The sequence below is a fragment of the Zalophus californianus genome, chromosome 8, assembly GCF_009762305.2.
Source record: "Zalophus californianus isolate mZalCal1 chromosome 8, mZalCal1.pri.v2, whole genome shotgun sequence".
Classification (NCBI taxonomy): domain Eukaryota; kingdom Metazoa; phylum Chordata; class Mammalia; order Carnivora; family Otariidae; genus Zalophus; species Zalophus californianus.
In genome coordinates, this window is record NC_045602.1 from 15015985 (window position 1) to 15029428 (window position 13444).

At 42.0% G+C, this 13444-nt stretch overlaps 1 pseudogene; it reads left to right on the plus strand.

Annotated features, from left to right (window-relative positions):
* Positions 1-390: 390 nt before the first annotated feature.
* LOC113937871 lies at positions 391-612 on the plus strand (annotated as a pseudogene).
* The last annotated feature ends 12832 nt before the right edge of the window (positions 613-13444 follow it).

A 13444-nucleotide genomic window follows, 5' to 3' on the forward strand; every position in this document is an offset into this window, starting at 1 on the left:
AAAAAAAAGCCAGATTCCTTGTATCTGTATTCCTCTGATACTTATAGCAGAGCCATAGTTGTTGGGCAGTAGGCCTAAAAGAGCTCTCAAAGAGTGGGTAATGTTCCCCTATCCTGTGGCAAATACTTTTCTTCACTCACAATGCTGAAAGAGAAGACCTATCTGCCCTTGATCTCAGAGTGCTTTCTGCCCATCTTAATTCCTGAGACCTGAGGACACAGACGGTGGCAGTCATGAATTATCTCATATTGTATCTCAGTTTAGTCTCTCAATTTCACAAACCATTTGGTAAGGTTCAGACAAGACCTAGCAAAGTAGGAAGATCCTCAAATCTCAGGGTTATTAAAATATGCCACTGGTGGAGCAGTGGATTACCCTATGCCTAGCAAAATGGAGATCAAGGCCATGAGGAGATACACCAGCCCAGTGAACCCTGCTGTCATCCCCCGTCTGACCATGGTTCTATTGGCCATTGGCATGTTCTTTACCCCCTGATTCTTCATTTATGAGGTTGCCTCCACCAAGTACACTCAGGATATCTATGAAGAGCTCCTCATCTCCTTGATGGCCTCACTCCTCATGGGCTTTGGAGTCCTCTTTCTGCTGCTTTGAGGTGGCACCTACATATGATAGCTCCCGAGGGTTCCAACCAGGTGGCTTCAGTGAATTCCTGCTTTTGTAAGTTTTTTTTTTTTTTTTTTTTTTTTACTACTGCTGGAAGTGTACCACCTGCTGCTCACAATAAAGGCAGATGTATGACTATCCAAAAGAATAATAATGATAATTGTGTCAAATAGTGAAATCATTTGTCATCTAGAATCCTTGGGGAATGTGCAACTCTGAATCATAGAGTGTTCTAGAAAGAAAGCTCATGCTTCATTATTAGTGGTCAGAAATTAAATACTTGGTTCTCAATATGTTGTATAGTCCTCTTGGGGATAGGAGGGATTTCTCCAGTCATCTTCTGTTGGCAGCATCCCAGTGTGTGCTAGGTGAGTGGGTTTGGAGCAAACACAAAGCAAGGAGGAAACACAAAGCAAGGAGGGAAATGGCCTGGGAATTAAGTGACTTTGCAACTTGGGAAAAGTGGCTGTGCATTTGGGTTGCAGAGTTGCTCCTAGCTGTGCCCTTAGAGAGTTCAACTTGATTGGTGGTTTTTGAACTAGACAGTGAGAAGGACCTTTAGAGGTGGCCCTGGTGGGGATAAGGTTATTGAAGACAGTCAATCAAATCTTTTGTTGCAAAACGCTAAAAAAAATTTTTTTTTTTAGATTTAATTTTTTTTTTTAAGTTTGGAATAGTGATCCAACTGATCTATTGCATAATATTTAAAAGAGAGGATTCTGCCATTAGTCAAACCCGGTTTCACATACCGGCCACTTATTCGCTGTGTTCTAGGGGCAATGTGGTTAACTTTTCTGAGCCTTAGTTTCTTCATCTTATTGAGGAAATAATAACTATAACCCTCCCCCGGAAATTGGTGAGGATTAAATGAGTTATGAGATGAAATATGCTTTGCACAGCACCTGGTACATTGTAAGGGTGCTGTTAGTTATAAAGGTTCTTCTGCCTGCAGTGTTCCGAGCTGCTGAGAGCCCAACCTGGTGGTTCTGTAGGGGTGTTACCACTGCAGGCACCATCTTCTGCAAGGTTAAAGCAGTTTCTAAACCTGAGCTCTCAGATGCTCGCAGGACAGGGTGTCAGCCCAAGCGGAAGGTCCATGAAGGTGATCCCTGCAAGGCCATCATAGTTTGAGAGTTTGTTAGAAGGTGATGGAAATTTCCTCTAGCTCTTACATAGGGTGGGAGACATTCTGTTCTTGGTCTCCTTCTTTTCTTACCCCAACTGTGCAGGGCTATTCTGGGTCTATGTATTTTAGGAGCCATAATGAGGTGCTTCTCATCATACCTTGCCATTTTCAGGCAGCTTATACTAGCCGCCCGGACACAGGGACAACATAGCAATTTAAGAGCTATAGTGGACTAGGCCGGAAATAGAGAGGCCCGCAGCAGCAAGAGATAGGACCGGGGAATTTGTGTTCTCCCCTTCATAAAAGAGGAAGGCTGAAATGGCTTCTAGTCCCACACAGAAACATTCGGAGGATGAGAAACCAAATTTCCTCATGCTCATACTACAATATGCTTAGAGAATACAAAAGAATAGGTGATCTCTTAAAGCAGCAAAGAACCAACTTCAGTGGATCTAGTGGGAAAAATGGAATTTCTTTATTTGCTAGTGTGTAAGAGCTGTCCAAGCTACCTGATCATGATTCATTTTGAGTTCAGGTTCTACTGACATGGGAATAAATTCGAAGAAAGTAAAGTTGTCAGTCACATCAGCCTCCGAGGCAAAATGCTACCCATATAAATGCCTTCAAATTCAGAATGACCCATCGTCCCTTCTTTTCCTAGAGCACAAAACACTCTAGAATTACAAAGCTAGCCTTCTTAGACCTGCCTTTCCAAAGCCTGGGCATTTTCCATTTGTTGTTGTTGTTGTTGTTGTTGTTTTTTGTGTGTTTGTTTTTGTTTTGTTTTGTTTTGTTTATTATTGTTTGTTTTGTTTATTATTATTATTATTATTCTGAAGCTATGTAAGAACTCCATGGAGCAAGTATTCTGGACCTACAGTCTTGCATCCCAAAATTACATATTCTCTGACACCATAATGGAGAATCTTTGTAAAAACATATGTGCAGATTGATATCTCATTCCAAGAACCTCACATTTCCTCTTTTCTTATGGCTGGGGGGAGGGGAGGGAGAAAAAAAAATGCAGCAGCACACATTAACATTTTGCTCAAGTTTTGAAACGAAAAATATTGTTCTTGCTTCAAATCCAGGATAAAGGAAGTGCTTGTCTCCAGGAGCTGACACTTTCCTGGTCATATTTCAGATACAATTAGCCTCCATTGATGGCAGTGGTTGATCTATCAAATGAGCAGCTAATCTTATCTGCGGTTCACAAATGGCTCAGATGGTAGCTTGTGATTTTGATTACTGGAAGACTGGACCCCATCAGACAGCTTTGCTCCAAACAGTGGTCCTTTCAGCCTTCTGCCCATGGAGATCAAAGCACTCCCCTCTCTCCCTATCTGCAGGGAAGCTCATTAGAGGGAGGCTGTCAGGGTTATAATCACGCAACAGTTTTACTTCTGGGTTATAACGCTTTCCCCTTCTTATCAGCCTGTGAGGTCCAAAGTGAGAAGGATAAAGGAGGTACCGATGACATCTGATACATTTAATAGACTCGCTGGTGACTGCCTGGCCCCAGCTCTCTGCCACTGCTGCCTCACTATTGACGGACTTCCCTCGCCCCAGACCTATAGGGATTATTCTTTATTCCTGGGGGCAAGAGATGGGAGAGGGGCAGGATCCATTGTCTCATAAGAGTTGCTTTACCATGAGAACAGAATCAAATAAAATAGGAGTTTCTAAGTCCAAAGATCTGCCTTTAAACTTCATCTCTTTCATTCAGTAGCTGCATGAACTTGGACGTTTTGCTGTGATCTTCAGTTTCTCCTGTAAAATATGAAAATTAATACTTTTCTCATTGAACTTAATGTGCGGATCTCAAAGTCTCCCTCTCCCAGAAGCCTTCTATTATAACCTGAATTCCCCTTCCCACCCCCCCTTCACCAGCAGAGTATCTGCACCTCCCTACTGTCACTGCTCCTTCTTCTGTCTTCCAGGGCATTACCTCTAACACTGCACTTGGCGTGCCTGATTTTCTGTCAGCTTGCCTTCCTCCCCAATAGACAATGAAATCCTCAAGGAATAGAGGGTTGAGGCTCCATATATCAAAGAATGCCTTCATTGGACACACAGTTGATGGTAAAGGAAAGTTTGTTGTCCTCACAGAATGAAGTCCTCTACACTAACATGATTTACAAAGCTCCATGAGAAGGGCTTGCACTTATTAGTGGATGAATACTCTTTGAGAGATTCATAGGGACTCATGTCGATGACCTATTTTAGTGGTTCTGGGGTGGGGCCCAAGAATTTACAGTTCCTTTTTTTTTTTTAAAGATTTTATTTATTTATTTGAGAGAGGAAGAGAGAGCACAAGCAGCAGGGAGGGGCAGAGGGACAAGCAGACTCCCCACTGAGCAGGGAGCCCTACACAGGGCTCTAGCCCAGGACCCTGGGATCATGACCTGAGCAGAAGGTAGATGCTTAACCGACTGAGCCACCCAGGTGCCCCAAGAATTTACAGTTCCAACAAGTTCCCACTTTGAGAACCCCTGATGTGACCCAATCTTTCTATTTGTAGATGAGGACATTGAGGCTCAGACTGGAGAAGCAAATTGTACAAGGCCAGAAAATTAGTCAGAGGCACTCACTGTATTCTTATTTCTAAATAGTTTATCAAAGTCAACTCTGTCACGTGTATTTTGAAACATATACCGAATACATCTTTCTGTTTGTTTTTAATTTATGTTGAGCTCCTTAAGGCTTCAAACTTGTCTTTTAATTCTAAATCTCATGGTCATTTCACAACATAGTCATTTCATAACTTGCTGTTTTCATGTTAAGAAGCAACTATACTCATGCTGCCAAGACTCTGGCAGAGTTATTGTCTTTGTCTCTTGTATTCTGTATCTTCATTGATGCTTTTAGAAATAACTGGGAAGAAATGCCCAGGGGAACCCAGCTCACAGAAGAATCAGAGAGGGACTTAGTACACGTGGCAGACTTGGTGTCTTCATCACATAGCCCAGAGTAACCTGTCAGGTCTTTACCCATCCACCCAGATGGGAATGTGGGGCTCCTGCCAGCAATGGTCATTACCAGAAGAATGAGAAGCAACAACCATTGCCTATGGGAGTATGAGGTCTGGAGCTGGATAGGCCAAGGTTTAATTTTCACTTCCTCATAACCCTGGCAGAGTAAAATTGCTTCAGGGATTTAACTAGGAGACTCATTTTGTTACTCCATAAACTAGAAGATGTATCTACTTCACAGGGTCACTGTAAGAATTAAAAGAAGGAATTTGTAAGCATCATGCTCTGTGTTGGGAACATACCAAGTACTTGGACAACGGGAGGGCCTTTCCTCCTCTCTTCTCTTTCTACCTCTCTTCACCTCCTCCCCACCCTCTCCCACTATCATCAAAAAACCGACATGGCAGAACATGGGTGAAAAATGTAATACAGCTGGAAAAATAAGCAAAATACACTGTCTTTTTTTTTTTTAACCTATCTCCTGATTTACTTACTGTTCTTTCTTCAACATTATTTTAACTGTGATTTTTGTGTGTGTGGAAATCCATTGAACTTTTAAGAAAGAAATTATTTGTAGTTAAAATAATGACCTTTCCATTAAATATAATTTGGGAGGCATTAGTACTAATTGTAATTATAATGGAATTTATGTCTGACACATTATAGTTCATGTGATGAAAGAAAGCCAGGCACTCCCCAGAAATCAGTGACATGCTTATCAGAATATTAATCTCCTTCAGTTACTCTTTAAGAGAATAAATAACTAATCAGTCACTGACTGCTAATATAATATATAACCCTTTGCTAAGATGGATGATAATTTAAGCTTCAGCAGAATATATTTATTTAACTGACAGAATTCATGACTCAATTTTATTTGTTTTAAATGTCAATGCAGTAAAGCCAGACTAGCAATAATGCTTGGAAAATGGATATTTTTGAGTAATAATTTTTTAAATTAATCTTTGTGAGAAATAATTCCACCTTAAACATTCGACGTATATCTGAAATGTTCGTTAATTATCCAGTCTTAGTTAGTGGTCCCTGAGAAATATCCTTAATCTGTGTTAGGCCCATTCCTTGAGTACAATTATTTTGACCAGTAAATTTCATGGCATATAATTTTAGCTGCAGAAGTTTTGAGAAATTGGGCAAATAAATGTTTGTTGACCCAGACCAGAACTAGCTGTTGTGATTCTGAATAAATTACAGGTATTAATCAACTTTGTTGGGATTACTTTTTTCTCCTATAGTGGAATAAGGGCAACGGGATCTCATTAAGAGAGAAAAACACTCACCTAAATGTTGATTTATTTGGTTATTATGACTATATCCCAAAAGCAGGTGTAATCTCCATTGACTGGTCTTTCATCATGATTTTGCTAAGGTCTAGCTAACAGAGTAGGACTAGCTGTTCTCTTGCTTGGAGAGGAGCAGGCCATTCTTAGTGGTGTGTGTGAGCATTAGCAACATGATAGAGGAGTCTGTCTATTTCCATATGGAGGGACTTTTAGATAATGGAACACTCCAGTCCTGTCTACGCTTCATGCCTTTGGAGGAGGAGGTAGTTATGCAATTTGTGAGTTGAGAAAGGAAATATACTAAGCATCATGTGCCTCTTTAGAAGCCAGCCTGCATAAAGAGAAAGTACCATCTGGTTCACAATTATTTGGAGAGCAGTCTTCGAGCAGAACGTTCTACTCCTGCAGGGACTCAAGAAATTATTAATCACTGCAAATTACTGGTGTTAAGTTTGTCTAAAAATGGGGTAAAATATTTGCAAACCCACTTGGTTGAAAATCTGAAGTTACCCTCTCTAAGTATCTTGTGAATTAACTCAGGATGAAAAGGGCATTTGCTTACTTATTGAGCCCTCTGTCAATCCCCAGCAGAGTCTGTGGGAATCCTGATTCTCTGGAGACTGATGTAAGCGGCCCCAGACACATGTATGGACATTTAAACCATGTCAGGACTCAGTAGAGTTTGATAGATGAAAGATTGCACATAGGTCTGAAGACATCCTGTGATTCTCCATTTCCTGATGTTTGTCTAACAAGGCAAAAATAGGTTCTGTGATTTAAAGGACTCTGGTATTTCACGTCCTGTGTTCTTACCCATCCTCCGCTCCCATCAATACCTCCAGTAGGTGTGTGTCTTCCCAGGCTTCCATGTCTTCTGGATCAGTGTTGCTCTCAAGAGATGGGGTGAATGTATAAAATAATGTGAGCAAGAGAACAAGACAGCTAATCTGTTCCTGAGCTTTCCTGAGACCAGAAAGATGATGATACAGATGCCACTGTGGAGACATCAGCCACACTTGTCATTTGGGTGTGTGCTTTACACTACCTCCAAATATAGATGAGCTTTGATGTTTCTTCTGAAAAATTATCTTCTTGGGAATGTAACTGGGCCAACAAGTGCAAGAGTGACTCTGAACCATGCTTTGTTCTGAGATAGAAATGGGCCATGAGAGTACCAACTAAATGATGCTGTAAACATTTAGAGAAAGGAAGAAGATACTTGTTCCAGTGAGTTAGCTCTGGCTGCTAAACAATTTCAACTCCCCCACTCTTAGAGCAGTGGGCTCCTCTGAGTCTGACAGTGGTTTACACAACTGCATGATTCCGCAGAGTAAAAATTCACCCAGAGAAACAGAGATCACAAACTCATCGCTTTTAAGATGTGGTTTGCCGAGGACTTCCCTGCCTGTGTTTTCATGGTGAGCAACAAGATTGGGGAAGCCTATTCATGACTGAGAAATCTGTTTTGAACTTTTAGCTGGGAGATAGAGGAAATGGTTATTCATTTAATCCTATTCATGTATTCATTTATTCATACATTTATTTATTTATAAGATATGTTCAAAATGCCTATTCTGTATCACTTTATATTAGCCGTGGGTGGGGCAGAATACAGAGGTAAGTAAGACATAAGTTGCTCACAGGCTGGTGGAAGAAACAGAAGAGGATGCAGGAAATCACAACGAAGTGCGACACGTTCTGTGATACTAAGAGCACAGAACTGGCCCCCAAAGCTTTCTCTCCTAGAGAATGGGTGAAGGCTTCTCAGAGGAACTGGTATGGGAGGTGAGGCTGAGCTAGCAAGATCCTTCTTGGCCACTGGGGATGTTGAGGGAGGGAGAAAAGTCAATGGAGTCCTGTTTGTTTAGGTATCTGGTAGGACTTCACCTTCCATGTTTTTAGAGGATTATTTCTTTAGGCGCCATTCTGTTATCTCGAGATAGCTACCTAATTGTTGCCACCCCAGTTTATATCAGACAGGGTACTTGGCAATTTTATGTAAGTTATTTTGATTTCTTACAGAAACCCTATGAACTCGAGACCATTATTCAATTCTCAAAAAGGAACTGGACGTCAGGATGGATATGTAATTCACCCCAGTACACCCACAGGGCATATTCCCTCTCCGAGGCACAGAAAGCACTCCGAAGCAGGGAACTTGCAAGCGAGCATGCGCTGCCCGCTGGAGCCTGGCTGAGCTTAGATTCCTCCCACTCTCCCATCACAGCCGTTGATGGTGAGTGAGGGTCTCCTCTTCAGAGCTCAGATGGGCACCTGCTTATCTGCAGGTTCCCTAGCTCCTCTCCCTGCAGCCCTACCCCCACTGATTTCTGTTTCGATTTAGCTCTTTGTTCCACGCGGACTGTAACATATGGACGAAGCCAGAAGGAGGCTTCTGCTGCGAACATGCCAAAAAGCCTTAATCTCTTTCTGCTATGAAGTTCTTTTCAAAATATGTGAGAAAGCATAGTTGTCCTCCTCTCTCACCGCTTCGCCCACCCATCCCCACATTTACCACCTTCTAGGCACAGTGCAGCAGCCAGTGGGAATGGGGACTAGACAGCCCGGAAGGAGCCTTCCCCAGGAGTGCTACAATCTCTCTCTCTGGTAATGTCTCTTTGAGTCACAAATAAAACATGTTTCGTTGACCTCGTGGTTCTCAAAGGCAGAGTGGATATTGTTTGTAGCTCATTTTCTCCAGGCAGTTTTAACAAAGTATGCTTTCGGAGATATCACGTAACTGAAAGACAAAATTAAGTGAGAATGGCAGAATTCTGGCAACAAGGAGGCCTCTGCTTGTGTTTTTCATTGAAAAGCATATAGGATTACCTTATTGTTCCAGATATTAGCTTTCTGTACCCAGCATATACATATTTAAACAGCATAACAAATGGGCTACGTTATAAAGCACCTATATGTCACCGAGGCCCAGAAAGCCTGTGTTGTGCCAAGGCCTAGAGACATCCTTCCAAGTTTTCTCGCATCTGAGAGGCAGATTGTCTCCGTGCTTGGGGTGGGTCAGCCAGCCTGAGTTTAATAGCAAACATTCTCAGGTTTTTTTTCAGATCCGTGTATAAAACAACTTTCATTTGAATGTGACATCTGCCTGCAAAGGAGCGAATCCCCAGCACCACCGGTACATCATGTCAGGCCCCAAACCAGAGAGGCTCTATTTGGGGTTTTCTTCAAACACCGTGGCTCAGGCTCCAGATGGTACCCCTGCTTGCTCTAGGGAACATTATCAACCCATGGCTCAGGGTTAAGGGTTGGGGTTGGCGTATCGTTAGTGTTTTCATCACGAGCTGAAAGTATAGTCTGACAATCACCATGCCCGCAGATCAAAGGCAAGGAGAGGTGCTATCTGCTGTGCTGTGACTCTGAGCACATTTCTGGTGAGCTGACCCCAAGGTGAGCTGCGTTGGGAAACAGTCCCCAGTGGATGACTGGGCGTGGGCTCATGTAGGATAGGGTTCTAAGAGCAAATTCTCTGTCCCTTCCTTTTGGGTGCTCCACGGGGCCTAGCTGTAATAGCATGGGATGTTTTGGAGCTGGTGTTTGATTGACATGGAGGGAAGCTTGTCAGTTTGTAGGAAGATTAGCCTGGTGGAGGTGAGGTGCTCTGGATTATCATCCTAGGTCTGCCCCTGGTTTGCTCTCTGAGACCCAAGCTCCAGGCACACTGACCCCTCGACCAATGCCTGCACAGAGCATGGCCCCTCCCGATTCTGCTTTTCACATGCGCACTCACTAATGGGACATTTTGCTTTATGTTCCTTGCAGGACAAACTGAGCCTTTGTTCCCCAAGGCTCATCCTACATGTGCCTCCTTTAGGATCTAGGAGCATTTTCTTACTCCCTTAAATGAGTAATCTGTCCCTCCCTCTGCACTCCCATTGTCACGCATATCTGCTGGAGTGTTTACTACCAGGCATTGTTTGTGTGTGTCGCTGTGAGCTGTGAATACCTCTCAAAAGTGACCTCTTCACTCTGTTCTCCAGATGCCTATTAATGGCACCTGGCAGGCAGAGCTGAATAGATGTTAGATGAATGAATGCATGCATAAGAGAACGGGCGGATGAAAGAGATGAAGTGTTCTCTGCATCCCTGCAGGGAAAGCATTTCCTTTGGATGCAGTCATGTTTCTGCAGGAGGAAATGTTCCCTGATCTTCTGGTTGCTCCCATTTTTCCATCATGTCTACATTTGCTGGAGGGGGAAATCGCTTCTCTCAAGTTATTAGCTTCCCTCTCTCTCAGATTCATATACTCTCCATTCAGTGTTTGTGGTTCGAGCCATGTTGGCCTTAACCTTTGTGAAAATATGAAGTTTCTTACTAGAAAATGCTCTGATCCCTCTCATGTCATAATGTCTAGCTTCTTCTGGCAATTTCTGATAAGCCATTTATTTTCTCTCTGTACAAAATACAGTTCTTACACTACCCAGATCCGTGCAGCTATGCTAGCCCTCTCTCTGGGTCTTGGGGTGTTAACCATTAGAATCTTCTAGATTAAAAGGTATGAGCAAGAATTTGAGCTAGTTCCATAGTTATGGTGCCATGTAGCTGCAACTGCTGGTCTCCAGTAGAGCTTGAGGAGTCTTCTATACTATGTCAACTGACAGAGTTTGACTGGACCCCTGGGGACTCTGGCCCAGGGAAGCCTGATGACATAATCCAGGAGTTAATAGATTTTTACCAGTGGGAGACAGAGACAGGAGAAAGCCATTGGAAAAAAACATTCTCCCCTCCTCAACCCCATGTAGTATTCTGAGAACAGGTAGTTGATATTGTGTGTGTGTCTCTTTCTTAAGATGATGTGAGGAAAAGAGCCACTGTCCATATTTTCTCATGACGCTGTACCCAAATGGGCAATGTACCCCCTCATCTTTGAATATGTTCCTCCTGTAGCTCCCCTCCCCTTACTTCTGTCCAGGTCCTCTGGGTTGCACTCCCAAGTATTGGCAAGTAAGCTCTTCCCTCAGTCTCTGTTTTTGACAGAGAAGCAACTTAAACAGCTCCTAAAAGACTAGGAGTGCACTAAATAACTCCTTGGCCAATTCAGATTAGTTTGATCTCCTTTGTGTTCCCATAATGCGGGGTGCATGTGTATCTCACTTTCCACACAATATCACAATTATCTATTTATGTGTCTCTTTCTTCTTCTGGAGTCAATGTAGTCTACAATGTACTAGTGTACTCTGACTACAATGTAGTCAGAGACTACATTGTACTTATTTTTGAATCTCTGGCACCTAGCACAGTGCCTGGCATAAATTAGACCTCTGAAAATAGTAAATATTTGCCGGTTGACTGACTGTAAAAGAGAGTTAGGTTTCCCCTGATCAGGGAGAGATGCCAACAGACCTAAGAAATATTTTAAATGGTTCGCCATCTCAATGTGTGGTCTCTTTGGCTTCATCTAAATTGAGTCAGAGATGCTGCTAGCAATTACATCACACTACAAGATTATAATTATATCCAATAATCATGATAATAATTACTACAATATGCTTGGCACCTATATATTATCATGCTGTTAGATATTTCACATACATAATCCCATTATTGCAGCAAACGTATTAGGTTGTTGTTACATACTTCGGACTTTCTGGAAGTGCAGCCGGACAACTGGCCTTGACTAAAGACATTCTTGAGACTGTTAAAGGTTGTTTTAATTATAGTTTTTAAAAGGGGAAGGGGGTTTCTTAGTGGTTAATACTATATCTACCAGCATCCACCAATTGGCACATGAATGCCCAAGGGCAGAAGTACTTTAAAAAAAAAAAGAATTTCATCCTCAGTTAATCCAAATGTGACTTTGTAGCCAACACTCTTACTCCACTTTTTGCCCCTTTGAATGTACAAATTATATTGTGACATGAGCTCAGGATCATAGAACTAGTTACCTGTGTCACCCTGCTTCCACTGAGGTTATAGAAGTTAGCAAGATGTAAAAGAGGGAATTATGATGAGGGCACAGTGAAAAATTGTGGGATTGAAAGTTTAACCTCTTCTATAAACCTGCTGAAATCATATAAATATGTTGCTTGAGTGTTTCGGGGGTCCAGTTTTCTAGAGTAAGGGTCATATCAGATTCTTAAATGGATTAAGGGTCACTGAGTTTAATTCTATGTGAACATCCATCTTGAGGAAGGCTGTAAAGAATGGGGACACCGTTCTGTGCCCCCGAGGTCCCTGTTGAACAATTGAGTTCTGAATGACCAGGGACTGCAGGAATTAACTCGCCTGATCATTTAGGCACCTGAGTTGAAGCCTCGGCATAAAGGAGCTCATAGTGTTTGCTTTTCTCTTTCACAACTCTGTCCTCCCTTTATTGTGGCTCTGTTGTCAGGTTTTCATATTATGATGTAATCCAGCATAACTTGTCCAAAACAATATTAGATTTATTCCATTTGTTAAAAGAAGATATCACTAGTATGTGACCCTTTTGGCAAAATTTCAATTCTTAGTTCTAGGCATGGGTTCAATCACCTGTTGCTAAGATACTGCAAAAAAATATCTGTTTTTAAGTGTTCCTTTTTAATTGACTATACTGCTGCTTTGAAATATCAGTGCAAAGATTAAATAGGTCTTTGAAATCCTATATTCTTTTTTAACTGGCAGAGCTATTTTTGAGTATTTTAAATGGAGAGCTGCTATCTCAGTGAAGTTCCCTGATGGAGTTTAAAATTGCACAGACAGGAGCATTCATAGAACAACTGCATCACGGAAATAGCAGAGAGAGACTCAATCAGAAAAATTTATGCTGAAAATGCTGGTCATGGTTATTGATTCTGCATCAAAGGTATGAGGGGAAAATGCAGACACAAGTCTAGAATTCCAGTTAGTAACCCCATTAGCCACATTTGGTTTTTTTGAATTTCAGAATGGCAATACAGAGCATACATCCCCATAAGGGTCTGGGCCGGCACCTCATAATCAAAATCATTAATATTTGTGTGACAAAACATTTTAGTGTTTATGCTAAGTTATATCAGTTCAGGTCCAACTCTGTGGTCAAGTAAGTTTTCTCAAACTTAGAAAAACACGTGGGTGTGAGGAACATTTTTGATGTTTTGTGATGCAAATAGGTGATCATGGACCATTAAAATGGAGAGAAACTCCAGGGTATACATGCTTCAGAATAATTTCAGAAACAATTTCGACCCCCAATAGCCTAGCCTGTAACAAGATTGGGAGCAGAGTCCAGCAGGCTACAGGGAATGATGGATTCAACACTCACACAAGTCCAGACTAGGCAGTCAGCAGTGACCAGCAGGGAGGGACAAAGGTCTACAACCATGGTTAACACTTGGAAAGACTGATAAGAATTTACAGACATTGAGTCTGTCTTGTGTCTCTCCGCAGTCCAAACACTTCCCTTATTCTACATAATCATTGCACTAGTCTGGGCCGTCTCTCTA